General features: G+C 43.4%; 1 protein-coding gene across 1 annotated transcript in view; it reads left to right on the top strand.

Annotated features, from left to right (window-relative positions):
• Positions 1-14,482: 14,482 nt before the first annotated feature.
• Positions 14,483-14,684, top strand: part of LOC104612776 (putative phosphoinositide phosphatase SAC9) — a 29,688-nt gene continuing 29,486 nt past the window's right edge. Inside the window, exon 1 of the mRNA XM_010280352.3 lies at positions 14,483-14,630. The gene's annotated coding sequence lies outside the window, so the exon portion shown is untranslated. The remainder of the gene's footprint in view (positions 14,631-14,684) is intronic.

A 14,684-nucleotide genomic window follows, 5' to 3' on the forward strand; every position in this document is an offset into this window, starting at 1 on the left:
CCTCATTTGTCTTATCATTGTATGCTTTCAGTCGCAGCGTAGGTACTTCAATTTCTGCCAGGATAACTGCTTCGGTGCCGTAGGTGAGGTTGAAGGGAGTCTCTCCTGTGGCAGTTTTCTCCGTGGTTCGGTAAGCCCATAGAACACTGGGTAGCTCGTCTGCCCACAATCCTTTAGCTCGGTCCAAACGTGCCTTCAGTCCGCGGAGGATGGCTTTGTTTGTGACTTCTGCTTGACCGTTTGCTTGAGGGTGTGCAACTGAAGTGAAATTCTGTCGGATCCCCATATCTTGGCACCAGTTCTGGAATATGATGTCCTCAAACTGCTTACCGTTGTCAGAAATTAGTACTTGGGGTAGCCCGTAGCGGCACACAATATTCTTCCAAAAGAAGTTTTGGACGTTTCGAGCTGTGATCGTTACAAGAGGTTCAACTTCTACCCACTTGGTGAAATAATCCACTGCCACTACTAAGAACTTCCTCTGGCCTGCTGCTGGCAGGAATGGTCCAAGTATGTCGATGCTCCATTGTGCAAAAGACCACGGGCTAATGAGATACTTGAGGTCGATAGCAGGCTGATGGTGAATATTGGCATGCTTCTGGCATTTGTCACATTTTCTGACGAGCTCGATGGCATCTGCCTTCATTGTTGGCCAATAATACCCCTGTCATAGTGCTTTTTGGGCGATGGCCCTCCCCCCATGTGTCCGCCACACAGACCCTCATGAGTGTCACGGAGTACGAGCTCGACTTCGGTAGGTCGCAAGCAACGTAGGTAGGGGAGCATGTAGGATCTCCGGTACAGCCGTTCATCTATTATGATGTATTTGGCTGCCTGGCGCTCTACTATTCTGGCCGCATTGCGATCTGCAAGGAGGGTTCCATGTAGCAAAAAGCTCGCGAGTGGGTCAATCCAGCTCGGCTCTGCTTGAACGACGGGAGCGACCTCCTCTGCCCACCGAGAATGCTAGGTCGAGGCAGGTCCTCTATGTACACGGTTCTCATGGTGATATCGCTGGTGCTGGCTAACTGGGATAGGGCATCAGCCTCATCATTCTCCGACCTCGGGATTTTCCAGATGAAGCGTGACTGGAGTTGAGCAGAGCCTCTCTTACTTTGGCTAAGTAAGCAACCATGGTTGGTTTGCGAGCTTCGTAATCTCCTGTGACTTGGTTGACTACGAGCTGGGAATCGCTGCAGATGACGATGTGCTAGGCTTTTACTTCTCTGGCTAAAGCTAGTCCAGTTATCAACGCTTCGTATTCCGCTTCATTGTTGTATGCCGCGAACTCGAAGTGTAGTGCATACTCCAATTTCGTGCCACTTGGGCCGTGCAGAACTATTCCGGCTCCGCTGCCCTACTGTTTCGAGGAGCCATCTACGTGAAAGATCCAGGGATCCTCATCCCAGTTCGCGCTTGGCCTAACTAGGAGAGATGCCATACTGGCTACTACCACACGGGGCCCGGACTCAACTGGCCTGGGAGCTCCGGGCTCACTCGGATTGGGGGTCTCGTGCTCAACCGGCCTGGGGACATCGGAGCTGAAAGTGCACTCGGCAATGAAATCTGCAAAGGCTTGGGCCTTAATAGCAGTTTGCGGCTTGTATCGGAGGTCGTACTCGCTAAGCTCAACGGCCCACTTCGTCAGTCGATCAGAGACCTCGGGCTTAAGTAAGACTTGCCTCAGAGGTTTGTCAGTGAGGATGATAACAGTATGAGTCTGGAAGTACGGACGGAGCTTCCGAGCTGCGATGACAAGTGCGTAGGCTAGCTTCTCTATCTCTGGATATCTCGTCTCTTCTCCCTGCAATACTTTACTAACATAATAAATGGGTCGTTGGACCTGATCTACTTCCTTTATCAGTACCGAGCTGACCACTTCGTCGCTTGCCGAGAGGTACAACTCTAAAATATCGCCCTCTTCGGGTCGGGTTAAGATTGACACACTAGCGAGGTATTTCTTGAGCTCGTCAAACACGAGCTGGCAGTCTTGGGTCCATTCAAACCCTTTGCTTTTAATTGCCTTAAAGAAAAGCAGACAGCGGTCCGCTAACTTGGACATAAAGCGGCTCAGGGCGGCTACGCGGCTATTCAACCTCTGAACCTCCTTCAACTTCCGGGGTGGTCTCATATCTAAGATGGCCTTAATCTTATCCGGGTTGGCCTCAATGCCGTGTCGGTTAACGATGTATCCTAGGAATTTGCGTGAGGTCACACCGAAGACACACTTGTTTGGATTCAACTTCATGTTAAATTGTTGCATAATTTGAAAGACAGAATGCAAGTCTTGTATTAATTCGTGTGAGAACTGAGTTTTGACGACCATGTCGTCTACATAACATTCTATTTTTCTGCCAATTAATGGCTCAAATAATTTATTTACAAGCCTTTGAAAGGTCACCCCAACATTTTTCAACCCGAATGGCATAAACCTTGTAACAATACAGACCGAACTCTGTGATGAAGGCAGCTTTTTCTTCGTCCACCGGGTCCATCCTGATTTGGTTATAGCCCGAATAGGTGTTTAAGAAACTCAGCAACTCATGCCCTGAGGTCGCGTCCACCTGGCATTCGATTCTGGGGAACGGGAAGCAGTCTTTTGGGCAGGCTCGGTTTAGGTCGGTGTAGTCGACGCACATGTCCACTTGCCGTTAGCCTTCTTTACCAGAACGGGGTTGGCTACCCAGCTCGGGTAATGGACTTCTCTTATGAAGTCGGCTGCGAGGAGCTTCGCGACCTCCTCGTCGACTGCTTTCCATCGCTCCGGGGCTAGGTTGCGTTTCTTCTGTCTAACGGGTCTAACTACAGGATCAGTATGCATCTCTGCCGCGGACCATGCAAAAACATCTAAGTTTTGAAGTTGGAAACTTACTAGTTTGGATCGTAGGGGTTCCTGGACTGAAGCACCGATCTGAAGTGTCCAAGCTGGGTCTTCTACTGAAGTTGGAATAACAACTGTTTCTTCCATGGGTGCAGCTCGTTCTTCGCCTTGCTCCGTAGGTCGCTCCAGTTCGAGGTTGTCGGCCACCTTGGTCTTTCCCTTGAGGGCAACGACACAGCACTTGCGAGACTCAAGCTGGTTGCCCCGCGCTACCCTCACTCCAAAGTCTGTAGGGAACTTCATTGCCAAATGATAAGTGGAGACCACCACCCGTAGAACATGGGTGATCGGTCGGCCTAATATGGCGTTGTACGGGGAGGGGGTCGCAACCACCAAGAAGTCATGGTTGAGTCTGACTACGTTGGGCCATGTGCTAACTTCCACAAGTACTGTTATTTTCCTGAGGGAACTGACTTCTTCTCCGCTGAAGCCACCAAGGGAGTATTAGCGGGCCTCAAGTCACTCCCCTTCAATTGAAGCTGGTCGAGCGCGGCTTTGAAGAGGATATCCGCCGAACTACCCGAGTCAATGAGGACGCTCCTGACCTCGAAATCATTGATCCTTACTTTTATGACGAGCGCGTCATCGTGGGGGTAGTGAACCCTGCGCGCATCATCCTTCGTAAAGAAGATCGACTCCTCTGCCTTCGACCGCTTAGGAGGATTATGCTCTTCTCTGGCAGCCTCATGAACTGATGTCCGAGCTGCCGCCGAGGTACAGCCCGCAATGATTGAGCCTCCGACTATCTTGTGGATGGTGCCCTGAACTGGCCTCTCTTCTGGGGGCTGCCTCTATGACTGCTCTACCAGCCTGTTGCTGGACTCGGGAACATCCTTACCGTGCTCCCCTTGCCGACTTGCTTTATTATTATTATTATTATTATTATTTTGTACAAAATTCCTTAGATATCCCCGATGAATGAGTTCCTCTATCTCGTCGCGAAGATTCTTACAGTTCTCGGTACTATGACCGTGGTCTCTGTGAAAACTACAATATAAGCTTTTATTCCTTTCATTAAGATTCCCCCTCAGGCGGAATGGCCACTTCACGTATGGGGCATCCTTGATTGCCATCAGGATTTCGGCTCGCTTAGCGTTCAGTGGGGGATAGTCAATTCGGTCCGCTACAGGGGGTTGGAATGGCTGACCCGGCTTTGCCCCCCGTGCTACGTTCTTCTTCTTTCGACTGTCTCCTTGGTTGGAAGGTTCTCCTTCTCTCTTTCTCTTCTCGGGCACGCTCTCGCTCTTCTAGTTGGTCTCTTCTTCCATGTCTACGAACCTGTCCGCGAGCTTGAGGAATTCAGTTTTGGTCGTCGGCTGGTTGACAACCATGTGCCACTTGGATTCTTTATGCGTCACGCCCTTCTTGGCTGCTGCAAGGCGCACTGCGGGGTCCAAGCGCGGTATCTGCATGCATGCATCATTGAACCGCTTGATATAGTCCCAGATGGACTCTCCCTCTCTCTGGACTATGCTGAGAAGGCTTTCCTCAGTTCGTGGGCACCGCTTGTTGGTGACGAAGTGGGACGTGAAGGCTTGCGTGAACTGTGCCCAACTTCGTATAGATCCGGGTGCAAGGTTCCGATACCACGTGCGGGTCACTCCTCTGAAAGTGGTGGAGAAGGCCACACACATGCAAGACTCACTGGCCCTAGCTAGGTGCATCTGTGACCGGAAAGTGTCTACATGATCATTCGAGTCGAACGACTCGTCATACTTATCGAGAGGGGGGAGCTTGAAGTCCTTGGGCATTGGAACAACCAGGAGCCCAGGAGACAGGGGGGATGGAAAAGAAAGGAGGGGAGCTTTAACTTCGCCCAAGCTTACCTCTTCCTTGCCTCTAAGCTCGGGCAGGTTGTGGGTGGTAGTTCGGCGAGCTCGATGGTGGCGTCTTTGCTTCTTGCGGGCCCCACATTGGTGTTGCTCACCTCCGTACTTTCAAGAATAGTTTGCGCAGGAAGTAGCTCGGGCTACTGATGATGGCTACGGATAGAGGGGTTCTGCTTAGAATCTGAGCCAAGATCTCGAACTGGTTCTCTAGAAGTGGGGCTTCGAACTTTGATTGCTGGGGTGATGTAGACCTGGCAGGTTGGGGGTCCTCCTGACCTGACTGCCCGCGGCGAGACCGGAGTGGCTGGTCTTTCCTTTCTGCCGCGGGAGGAGGCTTGGCTCTGGGAAGCCTCTCCTTGGCGAGAAGGGCATTCATCCTGGCAGCGAGACCTAGCTTGCCGTGAGGCTGGGTGCCGAGGAGGGAGCTGAGGGAACTACTGCTGATAGTGATATTGAGAGACTTGGTGCAGCACCTGCTGCTGGTAGAGCTGTAACTGCTGAAACTGCTACATCTGGGCTTGCATGGCCCGCTTGGATTGTACCAGGTTGTCGAGTTGGCTCTGGCTTGTCGTCGGAGGGACAATAGTTGGTTCAGCAAAGGTTGTCTCAATAGAGGGGGGAAGGGGAACACTCACAGGCACCACTGCTCGTGGCACGTTCAGGCTAGGGACTCCGTCCACCTAAAGGGGAATGGTGAACTGCCCATTGTAGACCACGGGGACCTGGAGTTGTTCCCTGGCGATGTCCATCTCCATGCTACGTCCGACAATGCTTGAAGAAGCCATGAATACTAAGTTTTCGGAAAAGAAGGAACTATGAAAGCTTAGAGAAAGGCTTTTAGAAGCGTTCCCACAGACGGTGCCAAATGATGACGCGCAATCCGGTCACTCCTAGCTAGCACTTGCGTGGCTCCTAAAAGGTACCTAAGATGGAGAAGATGAGGGGTTCCCGGGGGCTTGCCCGGCGGGAACACTCCGATGCTTAAGTTAGAGTTCTGTGAAAGGTGCCAAGAGAGGAAGAAAGCTAAGAGTGCAGATAGCGCGAGTATCAGAAAATTACCTCTATCCTTTGGGATTGGGCTACTTATAACAGAACTCTGTCGAATCAGGTCCACCTGCCTCTGACAGGGAAGGTATAACCGCCACTGTCATCTTGCCGCAACCGTTACGGCCAGGGCTGAGGTGGCACGCGCGGGGCCGTCGTTGTAGGGTACGTACCTGTCAGGTGTAAGACACCTTCTAAAGGTGGCGGGCACAACACTGTCTAACGAGGAACGTGGTTGCAATCTCCAGGTTTGTTAGGTATGGTGGTCAGGCAGAAGGCCTTCCTGTGATGTGTCGAACTGCTCTTCTCTAAGCTACCCTGCAAGTGGCGAGCTGCCTATGGCAAGCTACACCGAGGTGTCTCTACCTCGGGGTATCTAGAGGCGGATCGGGGTGTTCCTGTTTGGGAGTGACCTAAAATCCACTAGGAGGAGCTCGGCCATTAGGAAAGGTCAGGGGGCCCGGAGTTCGGAGGTAGCTCGGGGCGCCTTAGCCTTGGGAACGAGATGCAAGCTAGGCGGCTCTCGGCGAGTAGCCTAACCCGCCGAGTTGCCAAACTAAACTCAGTGAGCCCATCCCACCGAGTTGTGGTTGCGCTTGTTGTGTTGTCACACTGAGTCATCGCTTGAGCAAAGTCATACCCACGTGTACCCGTGCTATGAGGTCGGGCCAAATCACCCTCCATCAATTGCCCCCCACTCCCTGTGCTGGCAGTGTTGACCCAGTGCGGGGAGTTAATGACGTGCCGGGTGGATTTGGCTTCGGTACTCATGCTACTCCATCAATTGCCCCCCACTCCTTGTAGCTCGATCCTTTTTTTCCTAGGTTGCTTGAAGTTTTGAGATGTTTGAGAGCCATTGTTCTCTATTTCTTCTAGATTGAGAATAGAAGGAGAGAGGCGAGGGTCATAGGGAAGTTAGTACTTAAAACACTATAACATCACTTCAAAATCGGTATCAGGAGAAATTGAGAGCATGTTTCTCCATATTTTAGAAATTCCAATAACCATTTTCTATTGTTTTTCACACGAAATAAATCTTAGACAACTCCCATATTGGGTTGTTACTTGGAGAGAGGAGTGTCTAACACCTTTACTTTCCCAATCCTTAGAATCTAAAGTTTCTCGGTTGTGTGCCTTTTCTGTAGAGAATGGAGTTTACTATCAAAGGAAGTAAGTTAATTTTTAAATTTGAAAATGATGACCCATTTCCTCTTAAAAATGGGTGGCAACTCCTATTTCTTTGACCCGACCATGAGCTTCCCAGAGCTCATATGCATGGGATTTTGAGGATAAGGACCGTCCCTCGTGAACGACCAATTTGTATGAAGGTGATTGAATTGGCCCTTGTGAAGAACTTGATGTACTATCTCCCTTCAACCATTTGAGCAAGATGCATCAAATATAGGAAAAATCCATGGACCAACCCCATTGTCTCCACCTTGTAGGAACTACAAAATCACTACATGGACGCCTTCGGTATCTAAGGGTCACGGATTGACCACAAAACCCTATTCAATAAATGAAAGGCATTAGTTGTCCACTCTAAGGTTGGGCAGTAAGGATTGGAGAAGGGAAACCACTCATTTTTAAAACCAACATTCTTAAGACCAAAGAGTCATGAGAAAAAGGAGGGAAACTCTATGTGGGGCCATCTTAAAAGGTATATATAAGTAGTGTTGAGGTTTTAGACAAACTGTGTAGTCTATAGTGGTAGTTTTTTATTATTTGTTGTTTATATAAGAATTGGGGACCATAAACTCTTGTTGGGTCCTTTTTTTAAGCAGCTATTTTAATTGTTTTATGTGTTAGCCGCCCTATAAGGGCATATTGGTCTTTGTACTCTTTTATTATTTTAGATTATAAATAATAGTGAAGAGGGCGGTCAACATTGTTGCTCTCTTTTCTCTCTTAAATCTCTTCTCTTCCTTTTCTCCTTTCTTCTCCTCTTTTTCAAGAAATATTATTTTCTTTTACAAATTTTTTATTTTAGCATTTCTCTACTTGGTATCAGAGTTTGACTAGGGTTTCTTGGAGTTTTTTCCATGCAATCCTAGATCATCTGATTGCATGAAGAGATAAAGGGATGGTTGATCTACTTCAGATTGCCTAGTGCTTGGATTTTTTTTGGTGTGATCTAGTTATGAGGAGGGTGGTTTATGTTTTGGCATCAAAATCAGGAACTGGAGTGCGGGGAAGAGTCTTAGTCAAGTTGGACTCTTCAATTTTGTTCTGATCTTGGGCACTCAAGTATTGTTGGAATTCTCTAGGTTAGCTATAGGGGGTGGTTAGGTTTATGGAATTTTATTGGCCTTCTAGATTGGTCGATTTACATTTTTCTCTGGTGAGAGATAGTGGGAGGAGAGAGATTTCTCTTTGGATAGGGTTTTCTTCTTCTAGAAAGGTCTGTTACCTTTATGTTTGATCTTCGAGGCTCTTTACCTAATTATTTTTTTTCTTTTGAATTGTTTGAAGTAAAATGGTGAGTTGGAGTACCAAGCAGAAGTCCACCTATAAAATGGGTCTTGAATTATTAATACAGTGAAGTTTGATGGTACAAATTATTTATAATGGGCACAATCAACCAAGATGCCATTGGTGCTTGTGGGAAGTTAGGGTACATCACTAGGAGGAGAACAAACCTAATATAGATCCTTCGTGATAGGTATAGGAGAATTACATGGTGATGATTTGGCTATGTAATTCTATGTTACTTCACATTGGTAATTTTTTTTTTTGGCTAATACTGCAAAGGAGATTTGAGATGGAGCGACTGAAACCTATTTCCATAAACAAAATGTAGATAGAGCCTACAGTTAAGGAAGGTGATTAGTACAAAACAAGGAGATAGACCACTTGCCACCTATTTCTCCATGCTGAAAACTCTTTGACAGGAGATCAACAACTTAAAGGTTGTGGGTTGGGAGAGTATAAAGGGCAACAACCTATTAGGGGTTAGTAGAAAAGAGTAGGGTTTTTGAGTTTTTGACTAGGCTAAAACCCGAATTCAACATTGCGAGGCAACATCTCATTTGTAGAGAAAGTGCAACTCTTTCTCAAGCTTATGCCTTTGCCTCCGGGGAGGAAAGTAGGAGGAATGTCATGTTGAGACAGCCTATGATTGATTAGTCAGCTATGGTTAGTACAGTTAAATATAAGCCAAATGAAGATAGGGGGTGGAGTGAGGTAGGAAGGAGGACAAGAAGGACTTGCTGTGTGACTATTGCATGAAGACTAAGCATACTATAGACACCTATTGCAAGCTTTACCCTCATCTCATACCAGCTCGAATAAAAAACAAGAAGGAAAATGGAAATGTGGCAATTATAGGAGACCGTTCAGGACCCCTCTCCCAGGCTGATATGGAGTCCATTGTAGCAACAACAATGAGGATTGGATTAGAAAAGTATGGACAACTTATGAATAAGAAGGGTTCAACTAGTTCTATTTCTTCAAATGGGTAGAACAACACAGGAGCCAATCATACTACTTCTTTCGCTTATATAGGTAGTTTACATACAATTGCAAATCACATATCCACCTCAAGTAAGGACTAAAGGGGCGTAACTAGATTATAGACTTAGGAGCATTTGAGTACATGCCCAATATATCTACTTTTTTTAGTTCTTACCAGTTGTGCTCTGGTAGAAATATAGTTTCTATAACAGATGGTTCCCATATTCCCGTTGTTGGGAAAGAAACAATTAGAATGACTAATGACATTACTTTATTCTATGTCTTACATGTCCCTAAACTCCACACTAATATTCTTTCAATAAGCTCTTTGATAAAAAATTTAAATTGTTCAATGACTTTTCTTCTTGGTAATTGTGTTTTATAAGATTTGGAATCAAAGATGTCGACTGAGAGTGGTCGTGAGGTGAATGAAGTCTACATTTTGGATGAAATTATGAGATATTAGAGCCATCATGTTAGTAGCAGCAGTAGTAGTGGATCAGAGTCAGCGAGTTAGATTATGCTTTGGCATAATTGTTTGGGTCATCTTTTTTTCATTTCATTGAAGTTTTTGTTTCTGAAATTGTTTTAAGTCTATTCAGTTTTCTGGTTTGGAATGTAAAAGTTGTCAATTGAGAAAACATTGCAGACATTCTTTTAAATCAAGTAAGAAAAGAAGTTCATTTTCTTTTGATATTGGTCATACTGATGTATGAGGTTCTTACCACATTTCTTCCATAGGTGGTTACTGTATTTTCTCTTGTTTGTGGATGGTCATTCATTGTGTCCTTAGATATATTTGATGAGATCACATGATGAAGTACCCATTTTGGTGCGACAATTCTACCAGATAGTTCTCACACAATTTGGAGTGAGGAATAAAATCTTCAAATTAGATAATGCTAGAGATTACTTTGAGAATGACTTGTTCTCATATTTTTTGGAGCATGGTGTGATTCATCAGAGTAATTGTACATACACACTACAATAGAATGAGGTAGCAGAGATGAAGAATAGATATATTGTGGAGGTGGGAAGGAGCCTTATGGTGTGTGCCTCAGTTCTTATTCATTTTTGGGGGATGTAGTTCTTATAGCCATGTATCTGATTAACCGTGTTCCTTCACGCACTTTAGGGTTAAAGGCACCTTTCCACTTACTTTTTCCAAATGGGGAGGTATTTCATATACCTTTGAGAGTCTTTGGGTGTGTCTCCTTTATTCACATTCTTGGTCATCATCACAAGAAATTAAATCCTAAGGCCAAGAAATGTGTTTTCCTTAGGTATGCTCAAAACCAAAAGGGGTATTGTTGTTATGATCTAGTATAAGGGAGTGTTTTGGGGAGGAGAACTTACAACCTGTCCATCTTCTTGTGTCATTTATTCTTTCATCTAATCCACCTATTCCACCATCAACAGCTATAGTTCCACTACTTGATCCACTATGGCTAGCCTCACAGGTTTATCAATGCCACTAGAAGAGGGTTGACTCTAAACATGCTTAGATAGAAGAACCTGCACCACTCTCCGTCAGTTCATCTGAGATCCCAAGTTTGGCTGATACAGTTCCAAGTATTTTCATTGAGCCTGAGTATGTTATTTTCCCTGATAATGATGTTTTTGTACCTAACACTGTTGTGGTAGCTGATCTCACTAATCTTGATCTTCCCATTGCACTTCGCAAAGGGAGAGAAAGTGTATAGCCCATTGCATTTCACACCATCTCTCCTATAGTGCCTTATCACCCTCCTATAGTGCTTTCTTTTATTCCTTGAGTTTTGTGTCTATGCTTAGGAATGTCAGTGAGGCTCTCTCCAAACTTGAGTGAAAAGTAGCTATACAAGAAGAAATGAAAGCCTTGGTTAAGAATCAGACATGGGAAATAGTTGATCTTCCTGTAGATAAGAGACCGTCGGATGTAGATGGGTCTTCACTGTAAAGTATAGGATTGATGGCAGCATAGAGAGGTACAATGTAAGGTTGGTTGCAAAAGGGTATGCACAGACATATGGTATTGATTACTTGGAGACTTCTGCACCAGTTGCTAAGATGAGCTCATTTCAAATTCTCTTGTCCCTAACAACTACCTATTCATGGCCTCTATTCCAGTTTGATGTTAAAAATGCTTTCCTTAATGGTGACCTGCAAGAGGAGGTATATATGGATATTCCAACTGGTTTTTATGAGAATGTTGGTAAGGAAAAAGTTTGCAAGTTGAATAAATCAACATATGGTTTGAAATAGTCAGTTAGGGCATGGTTTGACAAGTTCAGAGGAGCACTTATCCGTTTTGGGTACATACATACTCAATTTGACCATACTTTCTTTGTAAAAAGGAGAGAGACACTATTGTCAGTATTGATTGTATATGTAAATGATACAGTTGTTATAGGAAATGATCTGAAGGGGATTGATGCACTCAAGAAGTCACTACAACAAGATTTTGAGATCAAGGATCTAAGTGAACTGAAATACTTTTTGGGGATTAAGGTTGCAAGATCCAAGTATTGGATTTTCATCTCTTAGAGGAAGTATGTGTTGGACTTACTACAGGAGATTGGGAAGCTCATCCAGACATCTCCTATGTTGTTAGTGTTGTGAGTTAATATATGCATGCTCATTGGGTTGAACACTGGGAAGCCATTGAGATGATACTTGCATACCTAAAGAAGCATCATGCAGAGGGATTCTTTTCTTAGAGTATGAAAACTTAAAGCTGAAGTCCTACACAGATGCAGATTGGGCAGGTTTTTTAGATGACAAGAGATCTACATCAATGGTTTGCACCTTTGTGTGAGGAAACTTGGTTTCATGAAAGGTTAAAAAACAATCAATTGTGGTTAGTTTAAGTGTAGAGGCTGAATATAGATATATGGCTCATGGTGTTTCAGAACTACTTTGTGTGAGATCTTTACTGAGTGATATTGGAATAAAAGTTGAGGAGCCCATGATGTTATATTGTGACAACCAAACTGCAATCAATATTGCCCACAAATCCAATTCAGCATGACAGGACTAAACCCATTAAGGTTGATAGGCACTTCATAAGAGAATGGATGGCAACTGGAGAAGTCTACTTGCCTTATGTCTCATTTGAACTACAATTAGTTGATGTTTTCACCAAAGGGGTTGCAAAAAACAAGCTGAAATACAATCTATGCAAGTTGGGAATGTGTGATATTTACTCCCAACTTGAGGGGGAGTGTTGAGGTTTTAGACAAATTGTGTGGTTTATAGTAGTGGCTTTTGATTATTTGTTGTTTAGATAGGAAGTGGGGACCACAATACTCTTGTCGGGTCCTTTTTTGAGCAATTATTTTAATTGTTTTATGCTATTTTATGTGTTAGTCACCCTATAAGGGCATATTGATCTTTGTACTCTTTATTATTTTAGACTGTAAATAATAGTAAAGATGGTGGCCAACATTATTGCTTTTTCTTCTCTTTCAAATCTATTATCTTCCTTTTCTCATTTTCTTCTCTTCTTCTTCTTCTTCAAGAAATATTATTTTCTCTTACATATTTTTTTATTGAAGTACTTTTCTATGGATAGTTTTCGAAACTATAGGTTATAAGTAATTTCATTGAACCACAAGATATACATATAAATATGTAATTAACCCATGTATTTAAGCCCAAAATAAGGGAAGGAAATTTTCAGGAATTCACTAAACAAGAGTTGGATAAATTATAGTCTTACAGACAAGCACCTGCACTTAGGGGTGATGATACATCCCTTTGAATTAGCAAAAACCTTCTTAAATTTTTAGATTTCAGCACTTTGCTACCTACTTTGTTAATGAAATTGATGAAGGTAAAATTTAAATTGTTCTTTCATCATTTGATGAACTAAGAGAAAAAATTATCCAAATAACAAAAAATGGGCATGCTAAAGTACAATATTTCTTTTTGACTTAATTAACATACTTCAAAACCTCAACAAGTTGGACAATTGACTACAATCTGTGTTTATATGTTGCTATATTGTGTTCCATTGTAAGATAGGATATCACAAAGTATAAATTACCCAAGTACCTAATACCCTTTTGTAAGGTGAGTAAGTTACTTGCCTACATGCCAATAACACACTCTCCCTCTTATCTATCTCTTTACTTGGGTAATGTGTATTGCACAAGGGCATTGGAATCTTACTTACCTAGGCAAGTGAAGCATAGGTAAACGTATTTACCTAGGCAAGTGAAAGCGAATGGATAGAGATGGCAACGAGGCAGGTTCAAGGAGGGCTTTATAAATTCTAGACCTTACCTACCTCCTAATCTGTACCTTCCCCTAAACATGTAATAGGTTGGATTTTGAGAACCCAAACTCTCTTCGAATATGAGAACACAAAACCCTCATTCACACTACCCTCCTTTCATTCAAGGGTAGGGTTGGGTTTTGAACCCGCATCTAATTTTCTATGATTTATTGTTATATATAAGTAATAAATAAGTAAAATAACACGAATAAACAACAAAATTTTCAATTATTTGATTAAGACATGTGAAAAAACACATAAATTATCAATTATCATTCACATAAAATTCAAATACTATAAACTTCAACACTTGATACATAAATTCATATGATTTTCTATAATATACGGGTCGGGAAGGATTGGGCTTAACCTAATACTACTGGTACATGTTGTAGAATCTCAAAACCCATCCCACCCCAAAGGTCCCTTTCTTCAATAAAAAAGCCCCATCCAAATGAGTGCCCACCGAATAGGATAGAAATTGCCATTCCTACCAACGGGGCTTTAGAGAAATACCATGTTTTAGCACATCCAATTTCCTCATTTTTTTGATAGCACTTCTTTCGGTTCATCTAGGTTAATGGAAATCTGAAAGTCTGTTACATGATGGCAGTCTTAATATTACTTTAGCAGTGTAGCAGGCTGTGGGATCAGTACTAACGTGCCACAGTGATAAAATACATGGAGCCACACTGAGTTGAATGATTGTAGGCCCTATATATTTTATGATCGATGTGGAGTCTTATAATTGATTCCACAGCCTGCTGAACAGCTATTGAGTTCAGCTAATTCAATCTCTTAATTTACTTTGAATTGTTGCTTTTATCTTTTCTATTCTATTACTTCTTTCTTCCTTCCTTAGACAGCGAACTTGATGCCAATCAGCCAATCACGCTGTTTGTATTGTTCTTGTCTTCTCTTTAATGATACTATTTTAAAAAAGGGGAAAGAAAATAAATAAATACAATACAAAATAAAAAAAACCCATAAATACAGCCCAAAGTTCATCTTTACCGCCACGGCAAAGATCCGAGGAGCTGAGAGCTCCAATCGTCCAGAAACTACTACCGAACAATCATCTATCGGCTTCTTCGTTTTCTCTCCTTTCTGATTACATGATATAATCGTCAGTTAGAATATCCAAAATTTCCATATCGCCAGCCAGGTATGACCTTTGTCAATTTCCATACAATCAGTTCCTTTTTGGTTTGTTCCACAC

This window comes from Nelumbo nucifera, chromosome 1 (assembly GCF_055504915.1).
Source record: "Nelumbo nucifera cultivar China Antique chromosome 1, China Antique-T2T, whole genome shotgun sequence".
Classification (NCBI taxonomy): Eukaryota; Viridiplantae; Streptophyta; class Magnoliopsida; order Proteales; family Nelumbonaceae; genus Nelumbo; species Nelumbo nucifera.